Source organism: Dendrobates tinctorius, unplaced genomic scaffold (assembly GCF_039654945.1).
Source record: "Dendrobates tinctorius isolate UK_male_01 unplaced genomic scaffold, ASM3965494v1 ptg000274l, whole genome shotgun sequence".
In the NCBI taxonomy this organism is placed as follows: Eukaryota; Metazoa; Chordata; class Amphibia; order Anura; family Dendrobatidae; genus Dendrobates; species Dendrobates tinctorius.
The window spans coordinates 1278882-1293843 of NW_027361941.1; positions in this window are offsets into that span (position 1 = coordinate 1278882).

The window sequence follows — 14962 nt, forward strand, 5'->3', positions numbered from 1 at the left end:
TCCCCAGTGATAAAGATAGGGGACGCAGGACGCATGCAGCGTCTTGCGCCGGTAGGCGGAGCTACCAGAGGAGGCGCGGCAGGGGGCGCTGCGCCCAGAATCGCAAATGTGAAACTAGCCTAAGCCATGGGCTTGATGTCACCTGACAATACAAGGGTGACATCAACACCACAAACCCACAAACATACAAATACGAACCCCATTTCCCACAGCTACAGGGCAAGTGGGAAGAGCTAGGAAAAGCATCAGAATTGGCACATCTAATAGACATGCTTTTTCTGGGAAGCTGCGGGCTGGTTATTGTTGAATCTGTATTTGTAGTTTTCAGTTAATGAGATTCTCGTGCTTCGGGGTGGGGTTGTGGGAGTGGCTGTGGGTTGGGCTGTGGGTGGGGCCTTATGTGGTGCTCTGCGTACATATTCATCTGTATTGGTTTATGACACTGATCTGCTGTGAATGCATTTTCTGGTTAACCTCTGGCTTCTGGTGAGGGTGATGGAGCTGGCTGTACTGACAGAGTAGTGAGTTCTCTATCTGGACTCCCTCTGTTGGTGAAAGGAGGTAATGAAGCTGATCTAAATGGCAGAGACCTGCCACCTGAGGAGGAGGACTGCGATTGGACATTAGGAGTCTTTGATTGGATTTAAGGCAGCCGACTCCCTATTTTCTTGCTGGTGATTTCTCCTGGCTTCTGGTTTCCAGTTCGGTTCCTGCCTTCTCAAAGCTAAGTTTGCTCTGCTATTGTTCATTTGAGTTTTGGTCTGGTTACTTAGTTTTTTGTGTTCAACCAGCCCCGGCTGGGGCTGTGCTGAATTCCCATTTTTGTCTCTGATTATTTCAGTTTGTTTTTGTCCCTGATCAGTTGATCTCTTTTGCTCTGTCTTCAGAAACGTTTTGCACACACATTTGCTGTGGGTGGTGTACAACCGAAGTTTCTTTTGGCAATTACTCTGATCTGCTCCTTATCCACATTTTCCGCTAAGGTTTTTGTGGATTCAGGAGCGACTCTGAACCTGATGGACTTGGATTTTGCTAAACGTTGTGGTTTTCCTATGACACCTCTGCGGACGCCTATTCCTTTGAGGGGTATTGATGCTACTCCTTTGGTGAAGAATAAACCTCAGTTTTGGACCCAGGTGATAATGCGGGTCGCCCCAGACCACCAAGAAAATTGCAGATTTTTGGTCTTGCATAATTTGCATGATACCATTGTTCTGGGTTTTCCCTGGTTGCAAATTCATAATCCAGTTTTGGATTGGAAATCTGTATCTGTGGTGATTTGGGGTTGTCGGTGTGCTCTTGGCGACACTCCTGTTTTCTCCACCTCTCCCCAGTCGCATGATGTTCCCGACTATTTGGCTGATTTTTAGGATGTATTTAATGAGAGTAAGTCTGCGTCTTTGCCTCCTCATTGGAGTTATGACTGTGCAATTGAGTTGAGGCCTGGGTGTAAATTTCCCAAGGGTCGACTTTTCAATTTATCTGTACCCGAACACGAGGCTATGCGATCTTATATTAAGGAGTCATTGGAAAAGGGTCATATTAGACCATCCTCTTCACCCTTAGGTGCAGGGGGTTTTTTTGTGGCCAAGAAAGATCGTTCATTAAGGCCTTGTATTGACTATCGTTCCCTCAACAAAATTACGGTTAAATATCAGTATCCGTTACCCCTGATTTCTGATTTATTCTCCAGAGTTAAAGGTGCTTGCTGGTTTACTAAGCTTGATCTCAGGGGGGCGTATAATCTTATTCGCATCAAGTATGGGGATGAGTGGAAGACGGCGTTTAATACTCCGGAGGGACATTTTGAGTACCTGGTGATGCCTTTTGGGCTCACTAATGCCCCTTCTGTCTTCCAATCCTTTATGAATGATATTTTCCGGGACTTTGTGGATAAGTTTTTGATCATCTATTTGGATGATATTTTGATCTTTTCTAGTGATTGGGATTCTCATGTGGAACATGTTCGGACTGTGTTCCGGATTTTGAGGGAGAATTCCCTGTATGTTAAGGGATGGAAGTGCCTTTTTGGTGTACAGAGGATTTCATTTTTGGGATTTATTTTGTCTCCGTCAACTACTGAAATGGACCCGGCCAAGGTGCAGGCCATTTATGATTGGGTTCAGCCCACTTCTTTGAAGGCTCTCCAGAAGTTTTTGGGTTTTGCAAATTTTTATCGTAAATTTATAGCTAATTTTTCTGGTATTGCCAAACCACTGACTGATTTAACTAAGAAGGGTGTTGATGTGCTGAATTGGTCTTCAGAGGCTGTTTCGGCCTTTCAGGAGCTGAAGCGGAGGTTCACTTCTGCTCTGGTTTTATGGCAACCTGATGTCTCACTTCCTTTTGAGGTAGACGCTTCAGAGATTGGTGCAGGAGCTGTTTTGTCCCAAAAAGATCCGGTGATGTCTAAAATGAATCCCTGTGCCTTCTTTTCCCGAAAGTTCTCCCCATCTGAACGCAAATATGATGTGGGGAATCGGGAATTGTTAGCCATGAAATGCGCATTTGAGGAGTGGAGACATTGGTTGGAGGGAGCTAGACATCAAGTTGTGGTCCTCACTGACCACAAGAATTTGATTTACCTTGAGTCGGCCAAACGCTTGAATCCTAGACAGGCTAGGTGGGCCTTGTTTTTTTACTCGTTTTAATTTTGTGGTCTCCTTTCTTCCAAGAAAGTTAAGGCAGACGCCCTTTCTAGGAGTTTCTTTGCTGATTCTCCTATTGTGACCAAGCCTACTACCATCCTAGGTGAGGGGGTAGTTCTTTCTGCCATCTCGCCCGATTTGAGATGTGCTCTGGAAGAATTTCAGGAGGACAAACCTGAGCGTTGTCCTATGGGAAAGTGTATGTTCCTGACCAGTGGAGGAAGAGAGTGATGTCTGAAGTTCATTGCTCCGCATTGGCTGGTCATCCAGGTATTTTTGGTACCAGAGATTTAGTGAGTCTGTCTTTTTGGTGGCCTGCCTTATCTCGTGATGTCAGGAATTTTGTGCAGTCCTGTGGGACTTGTTCCCAGTCTAAACCCTGTTCTCGCTCTAGTGGGTTGTTGATGCCCTTGCCATGGATTTCAATGGATTTTATTTCTGATCTTCCTGTCTCTCAGAGAATTACTGTTATCTGGGTGATTTGTGATAAATTCTCTAAGATGGTCCATCTTGTACCACTCCCAAAGATGCCATCTTCCTCAGAGTTGGTACCCTTGTTTTTACAACAGGTGGTTCAGTTGCATGGAATTCCTGAGAACATTGTATCGGACAGAGGAGTTCAGTTTGTTTCCAGATTCTGGAAAGCTTTTTGCTCCAAGCTGGGAATTCAGTTGTCCTTCTCATCTGAGTTTCACCCTCAGACTAATGGGCAGACAGAGAGAACAAACTAGACTTTGGAGTCCTATTTAAGATGTTTTATATCTGCTGATCAGGATGATTGGGTCTCATTTTTGCCCTTGGCCGAATTCGCTTTAAATAATAGAGCTAGTTCTGCCACCTTGATGTCGCCCTTTTTCTGTAACTTTGGGTTTCATCCTCGATTTTCTTCAGGGCAAGTGGAATCTTCAGCCTACCCAGGTGTTGACACTGTTGTAGAGAGAATGCAGCAGATTTGGGACCAAGTGGTGGATAAGTTGTCTCTCTCCCAGGAAAAGGCCCAGTGGTTTTCCAACCGGCATAGGACCATTGGTCCCCGGTTTAAAGTGCGTGATATGGTTTGGTTATCATCAAAGAATATCTCTATGAAGGTGGCTTCTCCAAAGTTCAAGCCAAGATTTATTGGACCTTGCAAGATTTTGGAGATTCTTAATCCGGTTTCTTTTCGATTGGCTCTTCCTGTTACGTTTAAGATCCATAACGTGTTTCATAAGTCGCTGTTGAAGAGGTTTGTTGAGCCAGTAGTTCCTATGGCGGCACCTCCTGACCCTGTATTGGTTAAAGGTAATGTGGAATATGAGGTAGAGAAAATACTGGATTCTCGTCTGGCTAGACGGAGACTCCAGTATTTGGTCAAGTGGAAGGGTTATGGCCAGGAGGACAATTCTTGGGTCTCTGCCTCTGATATTCATACCAATAGATTGGGCCCATCCTGATCTGACCTGGTGGCGTGGATGAGGATGGATGTGGATGAGGGTTTGGCGACCCCTTCTCAAGGGGGGCTACTGTTGTGAATGCATTTTCTGGTTCACCTCTGGCTTCTGGTGAGGGTGATGGAGCTGGCTGTGCTGACAGAGGAGTAGTGAGTTCTCTATCTGGACTCCCTCTGTTGGTGAAAGGAGGTAATGAAGCTGATCTAAATGGCAGAGACCTGCCACCTGAGGAGGAGGACTGCGATTGGACATCAGGAGTCTTTGATTGGATTTAAGGCAGCCGACTCCCTATTTTCTTGCTGGTGATTTCTCCTGCCTGTGGCTTCTGGTTTCCAGTTCGGTTCCTGCCTTCTCAAAGCTAAGTTTGCTCTGCTATTGTTCATATGAGTTTTGGTCTGGTTACTTAGTTTTTTGTGTTCAGCCAGCCCCGGCTGGGGCAGTGCTGAATTCCCATTTTTGTCTCTGATTATTTCAGTTTGTTTTTGTCCCTGATCAGTTGATCTCTTTTGCTCTGTCTTCAGAATATACCTGAGTGCTGATTTAGGGATTTTTCCTATCAGACGTGTTGGACATCTTTTTGGCAGGGTTTTTTCGGATTGCAGACAGCAGCTTTCCTTTGCTATCCTTTCTAGTTAGTGTGGGCCCCACCATTTGCTCATCCTATCTTTCTATCTGTGTTTGTGTTTTCATCTTGTTTCACCGGCAATACATGTTGGGCGCTGTCTATTCCTTTGGGGTCTGCTCTGGGGCAGGTTAGATTTTCCCTTTTCTTTCTTTAGGCTTATTTAGTTCTCCGGCCGTGACAAGGCGTCTAGGACCACCGTAGGCATGCTCCACGGCTACTGCTAGTTGTTGTGGATAAGATCAGGGGTCTGCAATCCGCTAGTTACCAACCTCTCCGGTTTTCTGGGCTTAGCATGCTTTTTGTTTTTCCTCCTCGGTGACTCATTCATAACACTGATCCTTCAGTGACCTGCCCCCTATTTTACATAAAAAATTACATCCAGAAAAATGTCACCGGTGATGGCGGCACCTGCGCAGTACCATCTATAAGTAAGAGGTAGAGGCTATTGGACAGGCGCCGCCAGTGTCATGTGAAAAAATTTTTTTCTAAGCCTCACAATAGCCACAATATTATAGGCATTATCAACAATAATATCAACACTATTATATGCATTATGTAAAAATGGGGGGCAGGTCAGTGAGGGATCAGTGACCTGTCATAAGCCAATACAGATGCATATGTAATTAGAGCACCACATAAAGCCCCGCCCACAGCCACGCCCCAGAGCACGAGAATCTCATTAACTGAAAACTACAAATACAGATTAAACAACAACCACAAGACGGATTTCACCACCAGGTATCAATGCAATCAGTATAACAGCGCCGACCTGACAGTGTCTGTAGGTTACTGAGCACAATCCTGCTGACGGGTTCCCTTTAAATTTAGATCTTAGACATTTGGAAGAGGCAATGGAGAGATTTTTTTCAAGACTATCAGGGAGTTACAGACTCACATTAGGCAGGAAGGCCGATCCCACCACAATCAAACTATCATACAGAATGAGCAGGTTAAAAAAAGACATAGAACAAAAAAAATGTTATATCCCCAACAACAATGTATGTACTAGGGGAGAACACTAAACTGGAGTTGCCCTCATTTATGGTGGACCATTGGAGCTACTATGAATCCTGACCAGAAGAGGAGAGAATGTATTAGCGCCACCATTTCAGGAGAGATTGTGCAGTAATCTGAATTCCTTAGGATGGAAAACATAATGGAATTCATGACGTTTAGTAAATCTATGAAACCAGGGCTGGAGCCAACACATCTCCTGCAGGCGGGAATAAATGTATATTACAGCCATCAGCTTAGAGATATATCAGGGCACAGGTGTAATGTTTGTCCTGTTGATTATCACAATCCTCCTTGAAGTTAGTTTGTTTTAAAAGAAATTGAAATTTCAGGCTAAAGGGAAACTCTGTTATTGTACAGAAAATTGACACTTACCGTATTTTTTGAACGATAAGACGCACCTAGGTTTTAGTGGAGGAAATTAGGAAAAACAAATTGAAGCAAAAAATGTGGTCAATTCTGTACTTAATATCCCCTATCCTGGTATATATGGTCCTCACATCCCCATTCTGATACACATGGCCACCTCATCCCCATCCTGGCATGCATGGCCTCATCCCTATCCTGGTATGCATGGCCCCTCATCTCATCCTAGTATGCATGTATCCCTCATCCCTATCCTGGTATGCATGACCCCATCATCCCTATCCTGGTATGCAGGGTCCCCATCTCGTCCTGGTATGCATGGTACCATCATCCCTATCCTGGTATGCATGGTCCCATCCCTATCCTGGTATGCATGGCCCGTCATCTCATCCTAGTATGCATGTATCCCTCATCCCTATCCTGGTATGCATGACCCCATCATCCCTATCCTGGTATGCAGGGCCTCATTTTGTCCTAGTATGCATGGCCCCATCTCGTCCTGGTATGCAAGGCCCCATCTCGTCTTGGTATGCATGGCCCCATCTCGCCCTGGTATGCATGGTCCCATCTCATCCTGGTGTGCATGGCCCCATCTCATCCTGGTATGCAGGGCCCCATCTCGTCCTGGTATGCATGGTACCATCATCCATATCCTGGTATGCAGGGTCCCCTATCTCCTCCTAGTATGCATGGTACTATCATCCCTATCCTGGTATGCATGTCCCCATCCTTATCCTGGTATGCATGGTCCCATCCCTATCATGGTATGCAGGGTCCCCTATCTCCTCCTAGTATGCATGGTACTATCATCCCTATCCTGGTATGCATGTCCCCATCCTTATCCTGGTATGCATGGCCCTGTAGGAGGAAGGACCGGAACAATAAAGGCAACAGTGTGGGAATGCCACTAGTGTGGCAGGGGAACAGAGAACCTGACCGGGACAGACCTGTGACCTCTGCTGCAAAGGGCGAGTCTGATATAAAAAGGGGGGTGCGCTGGAACCTGGGGCTTCTGGCGGAAAGACAGGAGGTGCAGCAGAGGAAGGTTTGCTCCCTCCCTGCGGATAACACTACTGACGACAAACTGCGCTTGTGTGCGCACCCCCCAACATCCAGCAACAGCACCAGTGACCACTTACTGCTGCCGGATGCCGACCCTACGCGACTGCAGGCAGGAAGCGCTGACCATACTGTGCAACGCTTAACAGCAGACAGTGTAGAGTGCATGACTCCCGTCGGAGACTTTCACTTTACATCTGCGGCTGCGGCCTTGATACTAGAACCCTCCACCTCATCTGGACATACAGCAGCCCACCAAAAGGTCCCGGACTCTTCTTCGCCGCTAAGAGACAGCGCCTCCGGTACATCGAGGACCGCTTCCTCAACGTGACGCGCCGTCTGCGGCGCCATCGTGGAATCTTTCAACCACCTCCCTTCGGACAACAGAGTCTGATAAGTTGAACACTACCGTTTTTTCCTCTCCCGCCGTTAGCAATTCTTTTTTTGTTGTTACCACTGTTGACAGCTGAAGTCAAGCTGTCACTGCATAATACTGAACTTCCACATATTTGCCCGCGCAATACTTCTGTGCATCTTGTATATATTAACTCCCTGCATGGAGAAAGCGTTGTTATCTTTTTCTCTGGGTATATAAAAACACCCATTAGCACTTGCTCTGTTTTCTGCTCGTCACTGCATCCAACGCACCTGCTGGTAGCCTACAGCCCCATCCCGTCCTGGTATACAGGGCCCCATACTTATAAGTGGCCCCCACCCTCATTCCTATCCTGGTATGCATGGCCCTATCAGAAAACATTAAAAAAACAAACCATTACACTTACCTACCCGGCGCTCCCTTGCAGCCTCCTGCTCCGGTGCCAGCAACTGCTTTAAGCTTGTAAGCAGCGCTGAGAACAGTGAGAATTCATGAATATTCATTTCTCTTACGTAGTTGCACACGTGACCGCCAGTAGCAGCAGGAAGCCGGTGGCTGACACTGCGTGCTACTGAAGAGCAATGAATACTCACTGTCCTTTGTGTCCACAGTCCTGGCAGCTGTGCTCTGCTTGTGAGCAGTACATGACGTCCCTGCCATGCGCTGCTTACAAGCATATAGCAGTTCCTGGCACCAGAGCAGGACGCTGCGAGGGAGCGCGGGGTAAGTAAGTGTAATGATTTGTTTTTTAATGATTTCTGATGGGGCCATGCATACAAGGATTTGGATGGGAGCCAATTATAAGGATGGGGCCATGCATACCACGACCGAGGTGGGGGGTGTAATCAGATCAAGATACTATTATTAAAGAGAAATGAATATTCATTGCCCTTCAAGCCCATGGGAGTGGAATGCAGTGAATATTCATTTCTCTTTAGCAGCGGGAACAGGAGTTAGCCGCAGCCACCGGCTCCAGCCTCCTGTGACCCGATGCTCCGCCGATGCCGTTCCCCCACCTACCCATCATAGCCAGAGTCGGTACATCCGGACTATAAGATGTACCCCGCATTTTCCTCAAGCATCTTATAGTCCGAAAATTATGCTACTTTTAACACAAATTGAAAAGTCAGGATAAAGAGAAACTCTGCTGTTATTGTACAGAAATTCACACTCGGCCTCACTGCACATTTACTGTTGTCGATCATAAAAGGGAAGTTTGGCCAGAAAGACTGGACCTGGTCTTGTAGGGACCATGAGACATTCAGCAGCACAGAAGGGAGAGAAGATTCATCCGATAAGATCTCAGGGATCTAGGAAGCCAACAGCATCATTACCCTCCGCTTTCTCTTACAGGCCCATCATAATATTTTTCTTCAAGTGATTTTCTAACCTGTCAGCACATTCTACGTACGCTGTCATTAGGCTTTATAGTTACAGATCTGGGCAGGTAACGGTCAGCGTCTCCTAATCCCAGGGGTTAGGTGGATCCTCCAGGTTGTAAGTTCTATAGAAAAGGGCTTTCAATGCCCAAAGTCATTTGAACAATTTTGGGTGGAGGAGAATGTTGAGGTCTAGAGGCAAAATGGTGATCATGGTAATACGGCCGGACTACACCACCGATAAAGCAGCCACAGCCGGTGACTGAGAGGAATCTGTGACTTCTCTGCATTCAGTGGTTACTACTCACCTGGGTAGTCATATGTGGGAATCTCCTCTTTACACCGCTCATCACCCCTCACATATGTCTCTGTAGTATTAATATGGGTCAGATCTTCACCCTGAAACAAATATTGTAAAAGTCACCCATCTATGATCAGCTCTAATCCTGCCATCTCCACCGTTCTCATTACACAAGTATAAAACATAATACTGGTGGATAAAACAAGACTGAGCACAAGACCTTCACAGCCGTCTACACATCATAGGGGAGATCTCCTGACACCTTCTCTCCATCTACCTGATGATCCTGAGGAGCACTGGGATCTTCTTGTTTACAGTCCTGTGGAAGAAGAGGACGGGGACATCTCTCTGGTGTTGTCCTCTTACTGGATAGATCTGGAGGAAACACATACAGGGACTGAATTCATTCTCTACATACGGATAATTATAGGCCGTGTGTATTTAGTCCTGTCTATTACCTGGTGATGTGAGGGGCTGGGGAACCTCCATTATGACGTTCTTGTACAGATCTCTGTGTCCTTCTAAATACTCCCACTCCTCCATGGAGAAATAGACAGCGACATCCTGACACCTTATAGGAACCTGACACATACAATGATACCGTCATCCCCCCGATCCCATCATAGTGCTACTGTATAATGTCCCAGCATTCCCAGCAGTGTCACCTCTCCAGTCAGCAGCCCAATCATCTTGTAGGTGAGGTCTAGGATCTTCTGGTCATTGATGTCCTCATGGATCAGGGGGTGAGGTGGAGGCCCCGTGATTGGGCTCAGGGGTCCTCCCCATCCCTCAGACACAGGGTCCTGACAGCGATCACTAGAGGTCTTCTTCATCACTGTGTAATCCTGGTTATGGAGAGACACATTAATAAATCTCACTACAGACATTCCCAGAGTCCTCACCTCTCCAGTTCTGTCCATCTGTTATTCCCATAGATAAGAATGATGTAATGTGACGTCATCAGAATCTCTCACCTCTCCAGTGAGACGGAAGAGGATCTCTAGGGTGAGGTGTAACATCCTCTCCGCCATCTTGTCTCTGTCCATATCCATCCTTGATGGGGAAATCAGGAAAATTCTCTTTTGTAGAAGATCTTCACTGAGAGGATCCGATATTGTAGAGACCTGAATGAGAAGAAGATGATCCGATGTAACATCATAAGAATCCTGTGTAATAATACAACGACAGCTGCAATCTGCAGAGTCGGGAGATATGACTCTGACAAATATATATATACAGTGGGGAAAAAAAGTATTTAGTCAGTCAGCAATAGTGCAAGTTCCACCACTTAAAAAGATGAGAGGCGTCTGTAATTTACATCATAGGTAGACCTCAACTATGGGAGACAAACTGAGAAAAAAAAATCCAGAAAATCACATTGTCTGTTTTTTTTTTCATTTTATTTGCATATTATGGTGGAAAATAAGTATTTGGTCAGAAACAAGCAATCAAGATTTCTGGCTCTCACAGACCTGTAACTTCTTCTTTAAGAGTCTCCTCTTTCCTCCACTCATTACCTGTAGTAATGGCACCTGTTTAAACTTGTTATCAGTATAAAAAGACACCTGTGCACACCCTCAAACAGTCTGACTCCAAACTCCACTATGGTGAAGACCAAAGAGCTGTCAAAGGACACCAGAAACAAAATTGTAGCCCTGCACCAGGCTGGGAAGACTGAATCTGCAATAGCCAACCAGCTTGGAGTGAAGAAATCAACTGTGGGAGCAATAATTAGAAAATGGAAGACATACAAGACCACTGATAATCTCCCTCGATCTGGTGCTCCACACAAAATCCCACCCCGTGGGGTCAGAATGATCACAAGAACGGTGAGCAAAAATCCCAGAACCACACGGGGGGACCTAGTGAATGAACTGCAGAGAGCTGGGACCAATGTAACAAGGCCTACCATAAGTAACACACTACGCCACCATGGACTCAGATCCTGCAGCACCAGACGTGTCCCACTGCTTAAGCCTCTACATGTCCGGGCCCGTCTGAAGTTTGCTAGAGAGCATTTAGATGATCCAGAGGAGTTTTGGGAGAATGTCCTATGGTCTGATGAAACCAAACTGGAACTGTTTGGTAGAAACACAATTTGTCGTGTTTGGAGGAAAAAGAATACTGAGTTGCATCCATCAAACACCATACCTACTGTAAAGCATGGTGGTGGAAACATCATGCTTTGGGGCTGTTTCTCTGCAAAGGGGCCAGGACGACTGATCCGGGTACATGAAAGAATGAATGGGGCCATGTATCGTGAGATTTTGAGTGCAAACCTCCTTCCATCAGCAAGGGCATTGAAGATGAAACGTGGCTGGGTCTTTCAACATGACAATGATCCAAAGCACACCGCCAGGGCAACGAAGGAGTGGCTTCGTAAGAAGCATTTCAAGGTCCTGGAGTGGCCTAGCCAGTCTCCAGATCTCAACCCTATAGAAAACCTTTGGAGGGAGTTGAAAGTCCGTGTTGCCAAGCGAAAAGCCAAAAACATCACTGCTGTAGAGGAGATCTGCATGGAGGAATGGGCCAACATACCAACAACAGTGTGTGGCAACCTTGTGAAGACTTACAGAAAACGTTTGACCTCTGTCATTGCCAACAAAGGATATATCACAAAGTATTGAGATGAAATTTTGTTTCTGACCAAATACTTATTTTCCACCATAATATGCAAATAAAATGAAAAAAAAACAGACAATGTGATTTTCTGGATTTTTTTTTCTCAGTTTGTCTCCCATAGTTGAGGTCTACCTATGATGTAAATTACAGATGCCTCTCATCTTTTTAAGTGGTGGAACTTGCACTATTGCTGACTGACTAAATACTTTTTTTCCCCACTGTACGTACATACACATATCTATCTATATATATAATTTCACCAAAAAAAGTAAGGACTGCAGCACTCACTGATCCATATTGAAAGTCCGTAGTTTATTTGTAGCAAAAGTGTAAAACTTCATGGCCGGGAGGCTGAAGAAAGGAGTGAGCAAACTCTGACGACGGCCTAACAGCGCTTCCACTGGTCAGCTATATATTATCGTCTAATTCTGTCTGTCTGTAACGGAAATCCCGCATCGCTGATTGGTTGCGCCTGGGGACATCACTGAAGGTGGAGGAAGATGGCGCCCGCAGCAGTCCTCCACAGAAACTTCAACGATGTGCCCTGCCTTAACTTGAGCAGAGGGCGAAAACCCCCCGGTCAGCAAGGGGCAAGCCTAAGGCAGGACGCAGATGCTGTTCAGAAGGAAATCTCCACACCGCCCGAACACCGGGTAGCGGTGATGTCACCACAGAGTAGGAAGATGGCGCGTGCAGCAGGCAGAGAGGGAACCTTCACCAGCGGTGTGCCCATGGAAAACAAGGTCAGATGAGGGTCCAGCCCCCCAGGTCTGCAAGGGGCAATCCCAAAGTCGATCCCAGAAGCTTTTCCAAAGCAATTTTCTACACTACCCGAACATATATATTTGGCAGAGTCATAACTCACGACTCTGCAGATTGCATGCTGCCGTTGTAGGCCCAGACCAGATGGTATGGAGATGAATGAGGGAGACCAAAGTTCAAAATAGACTTTCCTTTATTTAACAAGACCTTGATGAGAAGTATACACATTGTTAGCGTGGGTAGTCTGGAGCCGGAAACTCCAGGAGTGGACCCTCTGGACCGTGGCACCGAGGGGCCCCGGGCGAGCTGCCAGGTGGAACCGACCCCTATACAGGGACCGTTAGGAGCAGGCCCAGGGGTTCGAGTACCACGGTAGCCGGTACCGAGAGGGGCGGCTCAGGATGGACCGGAGTAGGACTGTGGGACAGAAGTATAGATAACGGAACAGGAACACTGGAGGCAGGACTGGAGTAGGACGGCAGGACTGGAGTAGGATGGAACAGGAACACTGGAGGCAGGACTGGAGTAGGACGGCAGGACTGGAGCAGGATGGAACAGGACCACTGGAGGACGGCAGGACTGGAGTAGGATGGAACAGGAACACTGGAGACAGGACTGGAGTAGGATGGCAGGAACACCGGAGACAGGACTGAGAGGCTGCTGCGGAGAGCAGGCAAGAACGGAACTGCAGGAGCTGAGAGCACACGATGCAGCGAGGCCAGTGTGCTTGGAAACACAACAATCAGGCACCTCCCACAGGGGGAAGCGGCCTGATATGCTCCTGTCTGGTCTGCCATTGGTCAGGGAGGTGCTTCCAGGTCAGGGCATAGCCAGAGCACAAAAAGCTGGAGGGAGGCGCGGCCGCGGCCTATGGCGCATGCGCATTGCATGCAGGGACGCCGCCGACCGCGCACCTGCCAGAGGCGACCTACGTGGATGTCGGGCAGCTGGGGGCTGCGGCGTGGGAGCGATGGTCGGGTGAGTAAGCAGGGACGGTGTAACAGTACCCCCTCCCCTAAGCCGCCCTCCCCGGACATTAGCAAGAAATCTCTTGAGGATACGGGGAGCATTGATATTCTCCTGAGGCTCCCAGGATCTCTCCTCAGGACCAAAGCCCTTCCAGTCAACAAGGAAAAATGTCCTACCTCTAACCTTCTTCATGGCGATAATGTCCTCCACTTCAAAGACATCATCGGCACCCACCGGCTGAGGACCAGAAGCAGGCAAGGAATGGAAGCGATTCAGCACCACAGGTTTCAGGAGAGAGACATGGAAGGTGTTCGGGACCCGGAGCGAAGCAGGCAACCTCAATTTGTAGGCGACTTCATTGATACGTCCAAGAATTTCAAACGGACCGATGTAGCGTGGCCCCAACTTGTAAGTAGGCAGTTTCAACCGGATGAATTTGGATGAGAGCCAGACCTTGTCCCCAACACGATAGGGTGGAGGATCCAATCTCTTCTTGTCGGCAAAGTTCTTCATCCGATCAGCGGATTTCTTGAGTGACGTGTTGGTCTCGGCCCAGATCTTGGAAAACTCGGAGGACAAAGCGTTGGCCGCGGGTACCTCGGAGGCAGGAGTTATCAGAAGAGGAACACCAGGATGTCTGCCGAACACAATGAAAAACGGAGACTTGGCCGAGGACTCACCGGCATGGTTGTTGTAAGCGAACTCTGCCCAGGGAAGTAAGTCAACCCAATCGCTCTGGTGTGCGTTGGAGAAATGACGTAGGTACCCAGTCAACGTCTGGTTGGTGCGCTCCACCTGCCCATTGGACTGTGGATGGTAGGCTGAGGAGAAGTCAAGGGAAATGTTCATGAGCTTACAAAGCGATCGCCAGAACTTGGAGGTAAACTGAACCCCTCGGTCCGACACTATGCGTTGAGGTAGTCCATGGAGTCTGAAGATTTGGTGGACAAAGACTTTAGCCAGCTCCGGAGCCGAGGGAAGAGCGGGCAGAGGGACGAAGTGGGCCATCTTGGAAAAACGATCCACCACCACCAAGATGACTGTGCAGCCAGAAGAACAGGGGAGGTCTGTTCGAAGAGACATTTCTCAATCTTCGCATACAGGCGGTTCTCCCGAAGACGCTGTAACACCAAGCTGACACTCTTTCTGTGGGACAAGATATCCGTCGAGAAGACGAGGATGTCGTCCAAGTATACGACCACACAGGAGTACAAGAGGTCCCGGAAGATCTCATTGACAAACTCTTGAAACACCGCAGGAGCATTGCAGAGGCCAAAGGGCATGACCAGGTACTCGTAATGGCCGTCTCGAGTGTTGAAAGCCGTCTTCCACTCGTCTCCAGCCCGGATGCGGACCAGATTATAGGCTCCTCTGAGGTCCAGCTTGGAGAAGACCCGGGCTCCTCTAAGAC